The sequence below is a fragment of the Tenrec ecaudatus genome, chromosome 3 (assembly GCF_050624435.1).
Source record: "Tenrec ecaudatus isolate mTenEca1 chromosome 3, mTenEca1.hap1, whole genome shotgun sequence".
NCBI classification, from domain to species: Eukaryota; Metazoa; Chordata; class Mammalia; order Afrosoricida; family Tenrecidae; genus Tenrec; species Tenrec ecaudatus.
Window position 1 is genome coordinate 140,811,959 of NC_134532.1, and position 20,283 is coordinate 140,832,241.

Consider the following 20,283-nt stretch of genomic DNA (forward strand, 5'->3'; position numbering starts at 1 on the left):
CTGATCTCTTGATCCAAAGGCATGAGGATCCCAAAGTGCCCAGGGGGCATTCTCAGCTGCCAGTTCAGTGGAATCCATGCTGTGTTTCCAGGTGGGAGAGTTCCTTCCTTCTGGACCAGGACCTCCAGGCCTGAGGAACACAGGGTTGCTGGGACAGGAAGCAAAAATGCTGCAAGGGGATCACTAGGAGTAATAGTGAGTGGTGCCACTCCAGCTTCCACCCCTTGGTTCCTGGACCCATGAATCTTGGCTATTGGAGACACAGCACCATATATTGGCCACTGGTTTAGAGCATTTACAGCTTTCTGGAGAACATTGACTCAAGTCAGCCACCCCATAGGAGAAAGATGAGGTTTTCTGTTCTGCGAACCAGGGATCATCTGGGAGCCCCCCAGGGGCTCAGAATCAACTAGAAGGCACTGAATTTTCTTTTTGTTTTGGAGACCCAAGCCAACGTGTTTTTCATCACTTCACATGCACGTGAAAGCTGGATAATGAAGAAGGAAGACCAAAGAAGAATTGATATCTTTCCGTTGTAGTATTGGCTAAAAAGAGTGGATATACCATTGGCTGCCAGAGAAAAACAACAAATCTGCCTTGGAAGCAGTGCTGCCAGAATGCTCCTTGAAGCAAGATGATGAGACTTCAGCTTATGCACCTTGGCATGTCGTCAGGAGAGACCAGTCCCTGGAGATGGACATCATGCTTGGTAAGTTAGAGGGTCAGCAGGAGAGTTGTGGTGTCTGCTTATTAGTGAATAGATCTAGGACTAGATCTTCCCCAGTGTGACGACACCTAAGAGACGATAGATACATTTGCAAGGGTGATTTAGAAAGCTCGTGGAAACATGGAATGAGAAGATCATGGCATTTTCCCACAAACGTTTTGAAGTGAATATCTATCTGTAAATAACCAAACCTACTGTCATCAAGTTGATTTCAGCTCATAGAGAGTCCAGATAGGGTTTCCAAGGCCACAGTCTTTATGGGACCCGTTTCCTCTCTTTCCCAAGGAGCAGCTGATCTGTGGTTGGCAGCACATGCTTACCCCACAGTGCCACCCGAGCACCGAGTCAGGGGTATGTGTATATATGTATACGTGTGTGCACATGCCCATATGTGCATATCTATACATTCACATGTGCATCCGCGTGTGCATAGATACACATACAGCACACACATTTGTTGTTGGCATAATTTGAGATGCCTCCCAACTCATGGCAACTCATGCACAGAGAAAGGAACACTGCCTGGGACTCAAATTGTGTTCTTTGAAAATGTTCTTTGGATTTAGGGGACGAAAAGAAGTGTGAAGGGGCAAGATCAAGGCGCTACTGTGGCCCGGGTAAGGTTTCCCTATGAAAGTCTCTTGGGACAGCCGTGCTCCCCTCAGAGGATCTGCAGTGCAGTGGTGTGATGGGAAAGGAAGTCCTCAGCAACATTTCCTAGCCCTTTTCTCACCGATGAAGTGTTCGACGGTCTTCATCCTACTTCCTGTCAGCAGTGATTATGTGGTGTCCTGGGAGACAAATCTATGACTGTTAGTCCAGTGGAGCCCCCCCAAAGTTACTATACCTTCTGAGCGGAATTTACCCAGCTCAGTAGATTTCCCCCCTTGGAAGCCATTGTTTGGGTTGGACCTTTTTATTTTCCCAAGGTCCCCTACCGAGCTGATCTATCACAGACACATGTTTAAAGATGCTTTGTTTGAAATAAAACCATATATGAGTTAGAAACCCAGTAGCAATATTTTTTGACTTACCTTTGTAGAATCCCAGTCTCCCACATGGAAGGCAAGCATGCACACACACACACACACACACACACACACACACACACACACCACACTCACTCTTACATAGCTGATGCCGCGAAGCCAATTTCTACTCATAATGATGATACAGGACAGGGTAGATCTGCCCCATAACATTTTTTTTTTCACAAGAGAAAAGCTTGTAGTTAGTTCAGGGATCGTTTGCTGGCCCTTAGGAGTGTTTTCCAGTCCAGTCTGTTGGGACACCATGCCCTGGCCCCAAAGTCCACTTTCAACATTCCCTGGGGACCTTGCTGTTAGGCTGCACTCCCCCAGTGATTTGCCTCGGTGTGGTGGAATCAGGTCAGGTGCAATTCCCACACTGTGTCTCCGGTGCTGTCCCCTGTATCGCCCTTAGTCACTGAGGGGCATCATGTCTCATAGTAGGGCCAGCCATGTTGTTCTCTCTGTGGACTGGCTGCTCTACTCAGGAACATCATCCTCACGGCCTGGTGGGCCAGGCTGTGCTCCACTCTCTCCTCCTGCCCCTTCATCTGCTCCCGTGTGCTCTGATCAGATATGTTCATCTCCCGGAGCTGCAGAGTCAATGTCGTCCTTTGGAACAAATTCTTTTCGGGGGAGGGGCAGGAATCCACTTAATTTATGGTGCTGGGGCCAGCCTCCCGGACCTCTCCACTGGTTCCCTAATCCACGCCGGGCCCCATAACATTTCTAATGGTGTGATCTGTATAGAATCAGATTGCTACATCATCCTCCTTTGAAGGAAGTGAGTTCAAACTGCTCACCTTTTGGAAAGCTTAACTGCAGTGTCACCAGTATTTCTTCATATCTACATACATATATATATTCCTACTCTTCTATGGTTATCCCATGAACAAGAAACATGATGCCAAGAAAAATGATAATTACTTGCCAATGCGATAGCTGGGTCTTGAAGTGACACAAAGAGTTGACCACATAGGCCACTCACCTAAAGGTTTACGTCGAACCCACCCAGCATCACTGTGGAAGCAAGGCCTGGCGATCTGTGGTCATAAATAGTACAGCCACCACCCTGCTCTGTAACTCACGGGCTCACCTCGATGAACCTGGATCGACCTGACAGCCATAGGCTTCAGTTTGACTTGGTTTAATGAGCTAGTTTTAAATGTTTTCTATTAACTGGATTTAGAAACTACTCATCTAGTTGATTTCTCTTAGAAAGTAAAAGATTCAGAAGGATTAACTTGGTTAACCTTTGTGCCTTGAATTTGAAAATAACACATACAGGGACGTTTCCTCCACAACTGGTTCTAAAGGTCCGACTTTTCAGTCCTGTGAGACCCAACAGTTTAGTGGAGGATGAAAGAAAATCTTTAAAGCAATGCTAATACTTAGGCCGAACGTCAAGGTATCCACGAAATGGGGTAGGTCAGTAAATCGCTACACAGTCAACCCCCTGCACTCCCTCAATTTTGTTCATTGCTCATCTGTTCAACAATATTTATTGTGGGTTTGCTAGGTGCTTTCTGCATTGATTACATAGCTCTTTGATAAGCACTGGCGATAGAGGAGAGAGCAAAACAGGCCTGTTCTCATGATGTTTAAAGACTGGTGATAGACGGACAAGCAGTTAGAAACACAAAGGTGTCAGTGGTGTGGGAGGAAGGAACACATGTCTAAGAGCATACAACAAAGAAAACTAGATGGCTTTTAAAAAATATTGAAAGATCATTTTATTGGGGGCTCTTACAGCTCTTATAACAATCCACACATCAATTGTATCAAGCATATTTATACATATTTTGCCATCATTATTTTCTAAACATTTACTTTATATCGAGTCCTTGGTATCAGCTCCCCCCATGACCCCTTGATAAATTATAAATTATTATTATTTTCATATCTTACATCAAATGCTGTCTCCCTTCCCCCATGATTTCTGTTGTCGTCCCCCTGGAGGGTGTGTGTGTGTTTATGTGTCGATCGTTGGGAATGGTTTCCTTTTCCTCCCCTTCTCTTCCCACCTTCCCCCTACCCTCCTGGTTCCTGTTCCTGGATTCTGTGTGTTGTATCATGAGCTCTTATCTCTTATCTGTACCTGTGTACATGCTCCGGTCTGGCCTGCAGAGAAAGGCAGGACTGGGGTCATGATAGTGGGGGGTGAGGAAGCTTCGATGGCTTTGGGCTATGTGTCATCATACACTGAACTGAGTACTTTATGAACCATTTTATAGTCCTTATAAACCTCACTACACCTGCATGAGGCAAGTTCGTTATTGCACCCATTAAACAACCTACTAATAAGTGTCAAGCTGGGTTTTTCATCTAGGTAGGAAGTCTGATCCAGAGCCCTGGGCTTCACTCTGAACAGCATGTGGGTAAAGGATACTGGCACCTCCCTCCAGCCTCCACCATTGAAAGTCTGTGGATAACCATGGACCACCCCCAACGTAACTCCTCATAGCCTACTGCTAATCAGAGACTCACTGATCACACAAATAGTTGATTCACATGTATTTTACACATTGCATTTATTATTTACTGCACCCAAGGAGCCTGGGTAATGCTGTCTAACCACCAGGTCAGCGTTCCAGACCCACCAGCCATTCCAAGGGAGAAAGATGAGGCTGTCTGCTCCTGTGAAGATGTACAATTCAGAAACATTAGGTAGGGCAGCTGTGAGTCAGAATAAACAAGATGGCAATGGGCATAGAGTGCACCCACATAAAAACTGTATTTTCAATACAAGATATAAAGGTAATTTGCAAAAGGTGCACTTTTTTTGCACCTGTTGACGTAGCTGCACCAATAGCATCAAATATTTCCTTTATTTTTCTCTTTCTCCTTCTCCTTCTCCTCCTCCTCCTCCTCCTCCTCCTCCTCCTCCTCCTCCTCCTCCTCCTCCTCCTCCTCCTCCTCCTCCTCCTTCTTCTTCTTCACAATGGTTCTTACATGGCTTTAATTTATTTTGAAATGGCGGGCAAGCCTGGCCACAGGCCGCAATCTATGGTACATTTCAAGCCATTCAACTCTCTCAGGTCACGTCGTGACCCTCCTTCCAGGAACACCGCCAGGCTCATGAGCGGTACTCGTATGGGCCGCTGGGTGTTACTCTGGGCTTCCTGCACTGAACATAACGGAGGGCTGCGAGAGGTCACTTTTTGTGGGATAATGCAGTTTCCTCGGGAGATGGACTGCTCACGTGGAGATGATTAGCGCCACGTAGCATTAAAAAAACATTCACGTCTAAGTGGAGCTGCACCAAGCTGTGCTTATACTGTCTTCCTGAAGAAATGTAAAATATGCTTAGGCTTTGGAAGCCTAGTCACTTCAGATGATGAGCGCCCAAGTCAGCACAAGGCTGAAAATTGACCAACTTAAACTAAATATCACATAAGTTCATTTTAAAATAACTTCTAGGGCAGATTCTTTTCTTTCTTTTTTTAAAATTTTGGACCCAGAGCAAATTAGTTTTCTATTCAACAATATATACACCGTTTGTTTTATAATATGAGTTGTATTTGCTTTAGAGTAACATCCCTCTTCCTGCTTCCTCCTCGGGTTCATTTCCATTGTCCTTTCCTGCCCCTTACTGCGGTCTGAGTTTTGGTTTTGGACAAATGATACCATTTGATTTTTTAAGTGGTTTTATTGGCATATAATTCACATATCATGCAACTCAATAGTTTAACCGCATCAGAGAGAGTTGTGCAGTCATCACCACAGTCAGTGTTGGAGCACTTCTTCCTTCTTGTCCTCATTGTTATTGGCTCCCTATTTCCCCCCAGCCTCCCCTGCTACACCCCCAAGTCAAATGAACCCAGTTCTGCCGCTATGATGTACCCACACTGGATTTCATCTACAGAAAAACATTAAAAACAAAACAAACAAAAATAAAACAGATAAAAACCTTCCATCGGAAAGCAGAAAATATTAAAAACTAGAACAAGTCTTAAATGAGACATCAGGGAGATCAAATGATAAGTTGCTAAATTTTAACCTAACTTTATCTGCAAGACTCCAGTTTCCAATACATAATGCACGATAGCAAGGCTGTTCATGTCCCTGATCTGTTGCCAGAGAGGATTCACCAGAGGCTTAATCCACATCTATTACCCCTTCACTTAAAAAAAAAATTCAAATAACTTAAAAATTGGTCAAAAGGGAGATCAAATGGTAAGATATTAACATTTTAACCCATGTCTGCCATAATCGACTTTGTGATGCTCCCTGTCTAACAAGTCTATTCACATCCCTCAACTATGATCAGAGGGAATTCACTGGAGGCTCAATCCATGTGTGGATCCTACTAATGGATTTTAAGTTTCCACTGTCATACACAGCTTTCTGCAAACCAGGTGTTCACAACTTAAACTCTGATACCATTCCCTCTTCAGATTCAGAGTTTATTGTTTACAATCCTTTGATCACACAGCTAGTTTGCTTCCTCCATGTGGACTTAGTTGATGCCACAACATTGGTCTTGAATGGCTGAAAACTCTAAGGGAGTGCATTCCTCATAATGTTATTGTTCATGTTATAGACTTATCTGTTTGGTTACCAGGTGATCCCTGGGGGATTTTCAGTTCCAGGCTTGAAGGGCATCTAAACCTGCAGTCTCAGGTGTTCCACCAGACTCTGGCAGACCACTAAGTCAGATCTTTTCATGGTTTTGAATTTTGCTTGACATTCCGCCCCTCTTATCCTTCTGCCCAGGATCTTCTGTGGTCCTGAACAGAGACGTTGGTAGTGGCAGCTGGGCACCATCTCGTTCTTCTGGTCTCAGGGTGGTGGAGGTAGTGTTCACATGGTCCATTGATCCTAATTAGCCTAATTGCATCCTTGAGACTTTGATTTCCTTCGCTTTCTTTCCTTGGGACAGGGAGAGAGCAATAATTGTGTTATTAGATGGCTCTTTCTAGCTTTTGATTCCCATCATGACTCACCACACGAGGGTATAGAACATTGTCTTTGTGAACTGTTATGCCAACTGCTGTCCTCTAAGGCCGTGAGCCTAAGCCTCCAAGCCCAGCGACTCATCCCACACACTGCTTGGTTATGGCATTGCCGCTGTACTATATGCTTTATAGCACGAATGCATGTAGAAACCTTGCAAAAATGTATGTGGAAATATCCTCTGCCAAACATTGATATGTCAAGGAGGCAGTGATTCTTTCTTTGCCATCACAGCTCTCCTGTAAATATGAGTCTGTGGTATGGTTGACTGGTTTAGAGTGAAGTTACATGGCGTTTTCATTTGGGATAATTGTTCTGGGTTTAGCATTACTCTGTGGCCCCTACCCATCAAGGTATGTGTTTGGAACTTGAGACACTAAGTGATTTCTGAGAATGAAGCATGATCTATTGGGCCCAACTTATTGGGTCATTTGCGTTTCTGAGTGTTCCTATTTTGCTTTCTCACCTAGACTGCACACCTCTTGATGACAAGGACGGTGCGTTCATGTCCCTCAGTGGTGCCTTCAAGATAACGAGTCAGTAATAATAATGTTGGAAGTCAGTGCTCTCCCTCTTCTGCCCTCTTTTCACTCAGTCTTGTTGTCCTCGGAGCACAGGGCCACTGCCACGCACCCAGCCAATCTAGTGGAAAGTTCAGTGAATTTGAATTCTTGGTTTCCTCCATTTTGTTTCTTCAGTTCCCTGGTCTCTGTGAATCCCCTTGTCTCGTTTCTCAGATCTCAGAGGTGTTTGTGGCCCGTGTGGAAGAAATGCCGTGTTCCTTAATTCCATCTTGCCTGAGGAATGAAGATGCTCTGCACTGTATTCCCCCCACGTACCTCAGGGCTTACTGTATTGGTGTGCTTTCTTAACACAGCAGGTCTCGTAGAGAAGAAATGTCATTGTTTGTGGATTATTGAAACTTAAATGTAAATCCTGCCATCCTTGGTGTGGTAGGTAGAGAAAAGCACAGCCGGATTTGATGTCGTCATCCAGCTGAAGTAAGAATAATTACAACCTTTCTCATAATTTGAGCACTTGTTCTGTTCCCGGAAGTGGACACCATCACCCCCCTGAGCATGAAGACTATTCAGGGAGGCTGCCTGCAGATACCTACACTGGATCTTGGATGGGGGGCTTGGTCCAAAAGTTTTTATTGTTGGAGGGTGCTAAGTAATATTTTTTCTGAAAAGGCCAAAATAGTCTGGGAATCTATGATCTTGCTGATGTGAAAGAGAGAGAGAGAGAGAGAGAGAGAGAGAGAGTGAGTTAGTTGCTGGTAATGACAAAGTAGGTGTTGTGCTTTGTGCTCCCTCCTCATGCCCCTGTGTTTGCTCAGAGTCAAAAACACCTGTAGACCTGAGCCTGGTCCTTCTCCCACAGGCACGTGTCGTCCCTCTGGTCTCAGGGCAGTGGGTGAGTGGGTGGGCCCTTTTTGTCTTTCCCTTCACCTGGCTTGACTCTGTCTAGATCCTGACTCTGGAAATTAAATCCTTCTCTTTACGGTTAAAATGGGCTCAAGTATCTGATTAACTATCTCCCACCCCCAAATCCTTTGCCACTCTGTGGGGCTGCCTCTTCACACAGCCACACGAGCAAATGCTGTCGCTCAGATCCCCATGAAAGCCATTTTCCTCTAGTAGAATCTTCCTGCCTCCCACAGTTTATTGGATGCATCCTTTGGAGACGAGCTGTGGTCGCAAACAGAAGCTTCCTTTCTGTCCCCCACGTTCCAAAGGCCCGAGTGGAGACCTTCCAGATGGGTCTGGGGTCCCTTGTTGTACCCGGCTGCTCTAAGCACTGGCTTGCTGCGGTGTCTTCTTCTCTGTCGATGCCAGTGGCAGGAACAAACTGCCACGGGAAGGATGCCTCCCTGGAGAGAGGGCGTTGAAGACCGCTGGCAATCCCTCTGAACATGGTGTGGAAGCCTTGCAAGAACCGGCAGAGTAATGACGATAGCTGGTGTGTAAATGGAAACATTTCTTACGTCCCCACCACGATACTAACGCTCATGGAATTTTCACAGTACGGTCTTTACACACCCCAGGTTTGATGTTAAAGAAACCAAGTGATCTTTTGAGAAAATTGGGTAGGCAGTCACTAGTGGAGCTGTTGTTTAGAGTCAAGGGGCCTCATTTCAAATTCCCGGAGCAGCACGTCAGCCGCCAGGGAGTCTGAGGCTTGAGCCTTGCCCCCAGGATTTCTGAGCTGTGAGGCTCAGGCAGCCTCTTCCTTTCTCAAGGGCAGGTTTGCTCTCTCGTCTGTTGTCCCATCTGTCTTTCCGCATCACCGTGAAAAGGGTGCTTAGTGGCCATGGAGTGACTGGTCTACTGTCACAGTCGCTGGTCTACTGTCATTGGCTCACCTTCCAGCCCACTTTCAGATGGTGTTCTATTGTGATTCTTAGGGTTTTTTGTTTTAAAATCATTTTATCAGGGGCTCAAACCAGTCTTATAACAATCCATCCATCCATCCATTGTGTCAAGCACATATGTACATTTGTTGCCATCATCATTCTCAAAACATTTGCCTTCTACTTGAGCCCTTAATATCTGCTGCTCATTTCCCCCTCCCTCCTCCCTCTCCCCTCCTTCATGAACCCTTCATCATTCATAAATTATTATTTTGTCATGTTACACTATCCAATGTCTCCCCCCCCCACCCTCTTCTCTGCTGTCCATCTCCCAGGGAGGAGGCTATACATAGATTCTTGTAATTGGTTGCCCCTTCCTGCCCCACATTCATCTCCACCCTCCAGGCATCACCACTCTCACTACTTGTCCTGGATTCCCTGTGTTTCCAGTTCCTATCTGTACCAATGTACATCCTCTGGTCTAGCCAGATTTGTAAGGTAGAATTGGGATCATAATAGTGGAGGTGGGGGATGGGGGAGGAACTAGAGGAAAATCGTTGCTACCCTGACTGGCTCATCTTCTCCCCACAACCCTTCAGTAAGGGGGTGACCGGTTGGCTACCAATGGGCTTTGAGTCTCCACTCTGCACTCACCCACATTTACAATGATATGATTTTTAGTTCTTTGGTGCTTGTTACCTGATCCCTTCGACAGCTCGTGGTCACACAGGCTGGTGTGCTTTTTCCATGTGGGCTTTGTTGCTTCTCAGCTAGATGGCTGCTTGTTTATCTTCAAGCCTTTAAGACCCCAAATGCTATATCTTTTGATAGCCGGGCACCATCAGCTTTCTTCCCCACATTTGCTTATGCACCCATTTTTCTTCAGCAATCATGTCTGGAAGGTGTGTATCCTGGAATGCCAATTTAATAGAACAACATGTTCTTGCATTGAGGAAGTGCTTGAGTGGAGGCCCAGTGTCCATCTGCTGCCTTAATACTAAACCTATAAATATATGCATGTAGATTTGTTTCCCCACACTCATGTGTTTTGGGGAATTAGATCTCCAGCCCTTCCTTTCTAATCTTCGTGTAGAAGACTTGCTGAAACCTGTTTACCAGGATGCCGTGCTACTATTCGGAATCCCGGTGGCACACCTCCAGCACCATTGCAATGTACCCCCGACCCCAGTAAAGCAAACAGCTCAGCTTATGAGAAATAGAATAATTATTCTTACTTCAGCATAAATATTGTTAACTCTTACTTTCCCCCCACTTTATCATATCCAATTCAAATGTCTTGACAACATATTTTAGTGTCCTGCCTTTACTTGTCAGTCATCTTGTACACATGCAGGTTGCTGGGGACACAAGATGCAGGAAGGGCTTGTGGTTCAGGGTGGAAGAACCAGCTGGTACCAATGACACACTTCAAATAGCAGGCGAGAACCTGACTTATCTGAAGAGAGGAAGTTCAAGTTTACATTTAAACCTGATTATCCATGCTAGTGGATCATTGTGGTCTCAGATGAAAGACAAAAAGCATGGAAAAGCACAATTCCACATCAGAGAAGGAGAATTATCTTTAGGAGAGAAGTGTTGGCAGCATCTCGTCTCCACATGAAAGCTCTTTCATCTTCACCCACTGCGGAGCACACACCTCAGCTGAGGAGAACGCTGGCCCCATCATCAGGGGCGTGCTTTGGACACTGTCTTGGATTTTACTTTCCTGCAATTGGATGTTGCTGTTATCATTTTAAATTCCAAAGATAGCAGAAACCATCCAGGCCCCCAATTTCTCTCATGAGTTGCTCAGCATGTCTTGGTTCAAGTTGTCATGGGATTTCAATTCTAGTCTTTTGGGCCATGGGCAATACTTACATACAGCGATTCTTAATGATAATGAAAACGCTCATGGCGCTTATTATGGGCCAGGCACTATCCTGTGCAGTTTGTGCTGTTGTTAGTTGTCATGGAGTCAGTTCCGACTCATAGCGACCCTGTGGACAACAGAAGGACATGCTGCCCCGTTCTGTGCCACCCTCACAAATTGTTGTGTCTGAGCTCATTGTTGCAGCCTCTGTGCCAATCCATCTTATGGAAGCCCTTCCTCTCTTTCGCTGCCCATCTGCTTCACCAAGCAGGATGTCCTTCCCCAGGGACTGGTCTCTCCTGATAGCATGTCCAAAGTACATATAGTTGTATGTAATTTGATTTTCACAATAACTCTGTGAGGTAAACCAACCAACTCATTGAGTCGATTCTGACTCATGGTGACTCTATAGGACAGGGTAAACTGCCCCTCTGGGTTTCTGAGACTAATTTTTTTTTTGCATAATCAGCCACTAGTTTTCATCCACAGTGGCTGTCTGTGGTTTTTGAAAGTGGTGACAGGCCTGTAGGTAACCAGTGTGCAGAGCTTGTTTGGGACCTCTTCATCCTCATTACGTTACCTGGACAACTGCACACGGATACAGTGTGGGACGTTCCTGATTCCTTTGGCCAAGATAGCTTTGTGGAGCCTGGTGTCAATTCCTGCATCTGGTGTTCCCCTCTCCTTCATGGCAAACTTCTGAATCTCCTTGAGTGCCCGAGGGGCATGCTTCTTGAAGCCTATGCCATGGATGTTGATGGTGTGTTCTCTGGTCACGACCTCGTTGATGGCCGAATGGCCCTTATTCTTCTCACCGCCCTTCTTTGTGGGAGCCATAGTGCTGGCTCTAGGCTGGAAAGCGAGATGAATTTTTTATAGGAGTAGAAAGCCCCGTCTTCCTCCTGAGGAGTGGCTGGTGGTTTTGAACTGCTGACCTTGCAGTTAGCAGCCCATCCACTACACCACCAACGCTCCTCATGATGAGGTAGGCACTATGATTGTACCTATTTGGAAAACAAAGAAGTGGAACACACAGGGAGATTCAGTCACTCGCCCAGGGTTCAGACTCACGCTCAAACTCATTGCCATTGAATTGATTCCAACTCACAACTACCCTATCAGAGCGTAGCACTGCCCCTGTGGTCTCTGAGACTGCACCTCTTTATGGGAGTAGAAAGCCTCCTCTTTCCCCTTTGGAGATGCTGGTGGATTTAAACTGCTGATGTTGTGCTTAGCAGGCCAACTCTACCTGGCTGGTCGTTGACAAAGCTAGGATGTGGCCCTCCATAGGCTGGATTTGGAGTCCCTAAGGTACCAATGGTCAACAAGTTCACTGCCAACTGAAAGGCTGAAGGCTCAAGTCCACTCAGGCACCTCAGAAGAGAAGCTTTGTCACCTGCTTCCAAAGAGTCAGCCATTGGAAACTTCATGGAGCACATTTCTACCTGGCACACATGGGGCCGCCATGATGGAGTCAACTTGTTGGCAAAGCTGGTTTCACCTACATTTGGTGTCCGGGCTTTACGTGATACTGCCGGACACATTCTACTCCTTGTCTTATTTGTTTTTTTTCACATGGTGTCTGGGTGTGTTGCACTGCATGATTTCACAATTCTTTAATGGCAACCGTCTTTGTGACCTGGTGCTGCTGTAACAGAAATACCATAAATGGAAATGCATTGCCTCATGGTTTAGGCAGCCGTCAGTCTGTATTCAGGGAGCTGGCTCAGGAGGAAGCTTCTCGCTCTGTGGGTCCCCTGTAGGGGAAAGCCTTTGTCCCTTTTCATGGTCCTTGGCGCGGTGTCTGTCTACTCGCATGCTCCGTTTGCTTTATCAAAACTCCCCGTGGGGGGATGCTGCATCATCAATATAACCAAGAACACCCCATTCCCAAGGGGGATGATAACCATAGGGGTTAGAATTGATCGCACATATTTTCGGTGGGGGCAGAGGGGGAGGGTGCAATTCAGTCTATAGCAGGTACCATCCAGTTTGAGAACCTCCAGGCTAGACCTTCTCGTGTCAGGTGGACATTGGCTGCTTTAGGCTGGTGCTCAAGATATTTCATTGGCATGGCTGTCCTGTTCTAATGTTCATTGGCATGGCTGTCCTGTTCTGCTGGTTAGGATGTGGCCTCCCATCATGGTCTGCCTGCAGGGAAAGAATGCCTTGCTCTGACTGTCCCAGTACATAGCAAACCACCTCTCTGGCTTAGACTGTGGGGAAGGATCATGAACATCTGCTTCCAGATGGGTCCTTGAAAACTTTGGGAAATGGAGCCTTGGGATCAGATTTTGGCGTCAGTGAGACAGAGAGAGAGAGCCAGGCCCTGGACCTTGACCAAGTCTTCAAGGTCGGCCCTGTGATGTATTTCGTAGGACAGCCTGCCAAATGACTTCCTGGACGGGTAATTCCCAACACGAAGGTGTGTGGGAACGTGCCTTAACCTGGAGGGCGTTTAGCAATCCTCAGTCAGAAGAGAGGTCAGCACGCCTGTTCGAATGTGTTTCCTCATGGGTTCACGGATCTTTCCACAGAAAGGAAATTGATGCTACTTGCCCACATCAGCTTTATTATGCTGTATGAATAAATGCAACACATCGCCTGCAAATAATTGATTGAAATGCAGTCCCTTTCCCTTTCATGCCAGCCAGTCTTTCTCCTAAGAGGAGATCCAGTGGGGGCCATGTCTCCATGCATTATGCATCCCTATGATTATGCATTAAACTCACAAGAACTAGCAAGTGATATACCTCCATTCTTCAAGCTTGTTTGGTTATGCTAAATAATTGATTGCATCTTTTATTTATAAAGATTTGCCTGCTGGAACTTCAGACTTAGGTTCTGCCAACCCACCTCCTCTATTAGATTTCAACTTCCCTGAAATTCAAAAAGTCACCTACCTAGTTGGGTCTTTGAAAGCTCCTAGGCCGGGAGCCAGGACGAAGCCTTGCATTCCAAATGATGAAGGCAGACTGTCTGAAGCCTACGGAGCCTGTACTTGACCTCTTCCCATGGCCCTAGGGGCAAAGCTCACCCAGCTTTTAAGAACTTATTTACAACTTTATTTATATATTTATGTATTTCACCCTGCATGTCTGGTGCTATTTTTTCCAGCTACAAGCAGGTAGCACCCCCCCCCCCCACCACCAGGGTGTGCCCCGTCCCGCCCAGCTCACTACAGGGAACTGCATGGTGGGCATGTGGGTGAACACCTGCTCCCTGCTACTGACCCACGACTCCCTCAGGCCCTGGATGGGCTGTCATGAATGCCTGAGCCGCCCAGATCAGGTCCTCTTCCTGAAAGCCTGGGACAGGCACTGTGGGGATGCCAGCAATCATCATGGCCAAGGTTAGTATGCAGCTGGGTTGAGAGCCGACCTCCTTCCCTCCTGCCTCAGAGGGCCCCTGCAGGACTCCTGGTGACAGCCGGCACAGCAGCAGAACCCGGGCTGGCTGGGGGCACCCAGCTGGGGCACTTGGCCTCTGGAGCATTCTCCTCACCTGTGCGCTCCGGCTGCCTCATGGGAGGGATTTTTGTGGCAGTATCGGCTGTAGTCCTTCTGCCACAGTGGCTCCCAGCTAGTATCTCCAGGACAGCCCCTGGCTCTGGTACGGCCAAGGCTGGGCCCCAGGATTGGGCAGCAGGTGCCAACTGCTCAGCTTTCTAGCTCAGTGGGCTTAGCCTACCAGGGGCCACCACCACTGGGTCTGCAGGGCTGTAGACACCAAGCAAGGAGCCAGGAGAAGCAGCCCCAGCTTGGGCAAGTCACTTGGATGGGCTCATCTGCGAAGCGTGGCTCATGGCCCTGCCTTGTGGGGCTCAAGTGAGATCCTCCACGTGGTCTGTTTACACAGTTATAGCCTTGGTAGCTGTGTCCTGGATAGTGAACATCTAGGGACTTCCTGTTGTTGTTGAAGTGCCATCAAGTCAGACCTGGCTTCGCAGCCCCACCCTTAACGGGGCAGCGCAGCGTGGTCTTGCGCCATCCTCATAGTTAGTGCTCTGTTGGAGCCCGTGGTGACATCCTCTGTCTCCCTGAAGGTCTTCGTCCTTTCTCATTGCCCGTCCACTTTCCCAAGCCCGGTGTGCTTCCGCAGGGACTGGTCTCTCCTGAGAACCCGTCCAAAGTGTGGAGACGGAGTCCCTATTCTCGCTTCCAAGCACCTTCTTGGAACATAAATCCCGAGATTTATGCAGTCCGTGGGGCGGTCAACATTCTTCACCCACACCCGAATTCGCGTGCATCCATGCTGCTTGGTTTTCTTGCACATGCGTAGCAGGCATTGAAATCCTACAGCTGGGATCAAGCAAGTGCCCCTTAGTCCCCCAAGTGACATCCTTGCTCAATGACATTTCAAAGAAGTCTGCGCAGCAGATTTGCCCCATGCAATATGCCCCTTGATTTCTGGCCCTGGGTAAATGTGATCACGTGATGGGACAAAGCCACTAGCTGCTCTGACAAGAAAGACGTGGCAAGCTGGTCGTCATGACATCACAGGCTTGTTGACAAGCTGGTCGTCATGACATCACAGGCTTTTTGACAAGCTGGTTGTCATGACATCACAGGCTTGGTGACAACCTGGTTGTCATGACATCACAGGCTTGGTGACAAGCTGGTTGTCATGACATCATAGGTTTGGTGACAAGCTGGTTGTCATGACATCACAGGCTTGGTGACAAGCTGGTCGTCATGACATCACAGGCTTGGAAACCCTCCGGCTGTTCTTTGTCCTACAGCGTGGCTGGGGTGGGATGGAGAGCTCGTGTGAACGGGAACAGGCAAAGACAAGCACAAGTGAGGCAAGCAGTGTGTAAGGAGAACTTCTTAGGCTTTTTGAAAAGTGCATTCAGGAGACATGGTGGATAGACAAAATAATTGTCACTGCTATATTGACCAACACAACTAGTGTTGTAAACCATGACACTCCCCGCCCCTGCCTGTGCCTTTAAACGTGTTACGTAGTAAGAGAGCAGAGAGCCCTGGTGGTGCTGTGGGTTAAGTTGTGGGTGCCAACATCAAGGTCTACAGTGGAAGCCTGCCAACTGCTCCACGGGAGACAGAGGAGACGTTCAGCCCCTGTAAGATGACAGTCTCAGAGTAGTCCTCTACCCTATAGGGTTGAGCATATAAGTTGGAATCAACTCAGTGGCAGTAGGTGGGTTGGTTGGAAGTGAAAACTCAACTGGGGTGAGGTCATCTTAGAGGACGTCCTCTTGCATCTGACCCCTGCAGGGGCAGAGAGACCCCAGCAGCAAGAAACTGTAGGTGACCGTGGTGAACGAGGGTCTTTTCAACGTACTCTTAGGAACTGGTTCCCGTGCCATCATTCTCTATGAGGTCCGTGAGAAGGCAGAGTGGCCAGCCAAGATGAGCATCACCCTCGGAAACGGCTCTTCTGCTGGCCCTCCTTCCCTCCCCTGCCTCGGGCCTGCACCAGCTGCAAGTCGGCAGTGGGAAGGCGATGTGGGTGGCAGCTGCTCCGTGTTCTCTGCTTTATGCTTCTTTCCTCCCGGCACCTTTCAGGCACTATTGGCAAGCATTTGACTGCGAACCACAAGGCTGATAGTTCAAACCCACCAGTGGCTCCTGTAAAAATGTATCATTCTGGAAATTCTAGATAAGGTTGCTATGAGTCCGCATGGAACTGATGGCAGTGGGATTGGTTTGGTAGTACCTAGGTAACCCAATGAGGTAAACATTCAGCTGCTGATCAGCAGATGGGTGGTTTGAATCGTCTCCGAGGCACTCAGAAGAAAGGCCTGGTGATCATCTCAAAGGTCACGGCCATGGGAATGCTGTGGAGTGCAGTTCTGCCCTGCAGCACTCCGGGTGGCCATGAGTCCCATGGACTTCACTGTGTCTGACTTGGTTTGGGTTTTAGCTAGTTTCTGAATCCACCAGGAAGAGAGTGGTGGATACAGAGCTAGGGACAGGGGTGTTCAGTTTTATTTGAATAAGAACAATCTGGATTGGCTTTCCACTCTCTGAGCTTGGCCATCACTCCACGTGGGTGTTGCTCTTTGACTTCCTAGGCCCTGCCATGGCTGTTCAGAGAGCCCCATCACTCTAGTCTCTCTCCTGCAGGCAGATGGAGAGGGAGCCTGCACTCCAGGTGGTAGTTTGAGATTTCTTTCTAAGACTAGCAAACCAGGTTCACCTCTGGCTTCTTGCTGGGGGGCGGGGGGGGGGGGGGCGGCTCCCTGCCCCTCTAAGTGGCCTGTTCAGACAGGATTCAAGATGATTTCATGCCTTCCCTCTTACTGAGGGACTACACTTTGCCAGTATTCCCCAGAAGAGCAAACTGGCTGCTGCACGTACCCCCCCTCAGCACACCTATTCTTTTACTGTTGTTGTGAAAATACAGGCAACATCTGCCAATTCAACATATTTTCACATAGACATTTTAGGGGCACTAATTCTCCATTAATGCCACAGAACCATCCCCAATGTTTGTTGTGACATTTCTCATCACCATATACAGAACCTCCATGCTTCCTAAGCAATGACTCCTGCCACCCCCACGTCCCACACCCCCAGCCCTCCCTCTTGCCCATTCTGTTCTGTGGCCAAAACCCACTCTGACTTCCCCAGGCAAATCCGAGGACCTCTTCTGTCTTCTGTGTTTCCCAATCGTAGTGAAAATAGTCCATGTTCGCCCAGTGGTCCACGTAAGCCCGCCTCACTGAGCTTGAGATGAAGGAGCTGTGACTCTCCCCTTTCTTTCCTGGGAGGTGGCGAGAGGGAAGGGCGGACACTCTCATGCCATTCACAGCTCTCTCTCCAACCCTCCCCCCCAAATTCTTTACCAATCATCCCCTCCACACTGCATTTTCATATTCTTCATCCAGATGAGGCGAGGCAAGGGTGATGGAGCCAGTTCCCAGTCATTCCCTTTGTCAGTTCTGTTTGAAGCAGCTTTACTTCATGTGAGTACTGCTTTCTGAGCTTCATCTCACTGGAGCCCCATTCTGGAAGCAGGAGTACCCTTCTGACATCTTATTACGTAAACAACAGAAAGGCAAACGGAGTGTGTTTCAGTTATCTAGCTCTGTGGCTTCAAACAACAGTGATGCACTGTAACTCAGCATTCTGTGGGTTGACTGGCCTAGCTTATGCAGCTGCACTCAGCTGTCGGGGGCAGCTGGTGCTCACGCAGGTGGCAACTGGAGCTCTCTGTTGACTGGGCGATTCCACTCTCTTCCCTGTGGTTTCTCATCTTCCGACAGCTAAAACTGGTTCTTTTGATGGCGACCGGGGTGGTGTTTGAAGGCCCAGAGTGGAAGCGCACGGGCCTCTCGAGGCCTTGGCTCTCTTCCTGACATCCTCACATTACTGTTACCCAAAGCAAAATCACAAACCAGCCCAGATTCAAGAGGCGAAAAAAATACTTCCTTTTGCAGGGAGGCCATGCAAAAATCTGAGAACCATATGAGATGTAGGACGGTGAACAGGAGATCTTGAAAACCTTTGATACAATTTGTAGATGAAATGTCTTGGCACGCTTCCACAAGAACTAAGTGGTACCCGGTTGTCATGCCAACTCTGAAAGGGATACGTTAGAAATTCTTGGTAGTCACCCTTCTAGGGAGGGATGTACATCTTGGAATAATCAACCACTTGAGGTGAAAAGGGCAGCCTTTACCCAAGGACAAAACTCAGAAGGCTTAGGAAAGGAAGAAGAAAGGACGTGGTAAGGACGGGGAGAAGGTGGGGTAAGAGATGATCCATTGGGGAGCTTGCAATTAATGACAAAACAACGCGATCTGCTATAAATCCTCACCTCCACCCACTTACAGCCGTCGTCGATTCTGACTGGTGGCGACAGTGTAGGCAGGGCAGAATTCTTCCTGTGTGTTTCAGAGATTTCTCAAACTCCTTATCGGCAGAGAAAGCCTTCTCTTTCTCCATAGGACGAATGGTGGTTTCCAACTGCTGATCTTGTAGTTAGCAGCCCAGTGCGTAACCCTCACACCACCAGGGCGCCCCAAGTTCTCCCCTCGTTCCCAAAGGTTCAAAGTGTCTAGTGCCCAGTAGGTTTTGTTATCATTGGATTATTTTAGGTCCTGAACCCAAACCAGTTTCTGTGGAGTCCATTCCAACTCATGGAATGAGGGCCATAAGCTTGGGATTCCACCAGTTTCCATCTGACCAGGAAAACCTGTTTGTTTTTTTTATGGTTTTTGAATTTGTTCTACGTTTTGCTCCTGCTCTGTCTAGGACTTTCCGGAGTGGTTGACACTGCCTAGTTGTTGTGGAGGAGTGCCGAGACAGCCTGTATTTCACAGGAGAGTTGTGCTTCGGAGGGTGGACAGGGGCTATGGCTGTTCAGAAAGAGATGACCAAGTCTTTCTTCCCAGGTGTCTCCATCAACCTTTCAGACATTTACCTGGGCAACTGGGTCCGACGGAATCACACGTTAGGACCGGAGGTGTGCTAGATCTGACTCATGGGCTCAAAACACCAAATGTTAAGTGTTCAGTATCCTCTGTTCCAATTAAAACGATAGCCTTTGTTAAAAATTAAATGGTAAAGCTTTTAATTTAATAACACGTGACTCCAAAGTAATAAATGTTCAAATTCTTTATTACCGATTTCACATTTTACTGTTATCTGTCCTCCTGGAGTTATTCATATCTATTGTAGCTGCATGGCGACACACACACACACACACACACACACACACAGAGAGAGAGAGAGAGAGAGAGAGAGAGAGAGAGAGAGAGAGAGAGTTTGTGTGTATGTCCAAACTCCACATTCAGTGACATCACATTAATAACTTGAAATCAGCCATGGCAGGTGGATTTCAGTGCTGAGAAGAAAGGAGTTTTAGATTAATGAATATAATTCAAGAGTCAGAAATAGTTTTGCAGAGGATCACATTTGAAATTTAATGACAATTTATCGGGGAAACATATGATTGGGATATAACTCCATTCGTCAAATCATGGTTGAATAGCGATGGTAGTTTGACTACAGATACTAGAGTGTGGCCACAATCAATGAAAGCACTCTGTGCAAAACGATTAGCTATATGGCATTTTCAAGAAAGGGTATTATGTATCTTACTATCATGTAAATTTTCCTATAAATTCTTTGGACCCCTGGTGGCGCAGTGGATTATGTATTGAGCTGCTAAGCAGGAGGTGAGCCCTTCAAACCCACCAGCTGCTCTGTGGCAGGAAAGATGAGGATTTCTGTTCCCCTGAGATATACAGCCTTGGGAACTCTCACGGGCATCACTACTGTCAGATAGGGTCACTGTGAGTTGGAATCAACTCAATGGCAATGAGTTTGAAATAATCTTTATATCACTACGGAAGCCTTGGTGGTGTAGTGGGTTAATT

The 20,283-nt window shown here is 47.3% G+C and overlaps 1 protein-coding gene and 2 pseudogenes across 1 annotated transcript in view; 1 reads left to right on the top strand and 2 right to left on the bottom strand.

Annotated features, from left to right (window-relative positions):
- Positions 1-20,283, top strand: part of SCD5 (stearoyl-CoA desaturase 5) — a 197,577-nt gene that overhangs the window by 43,918 nt on the left and 133,376 nt on the right. The window lies entirely within an intron of this gene.
- On the bottom strand, positions 11,407-11,771 carry LOC142443586 (large ribosomal subunit protein eL31-like; annotated as a pseudogene).
- LOC142443083 (spermatogenesis-associated protein 25-like) lies at positions 14,160-17,589 on the bottom strand (annotated as a pseudogene).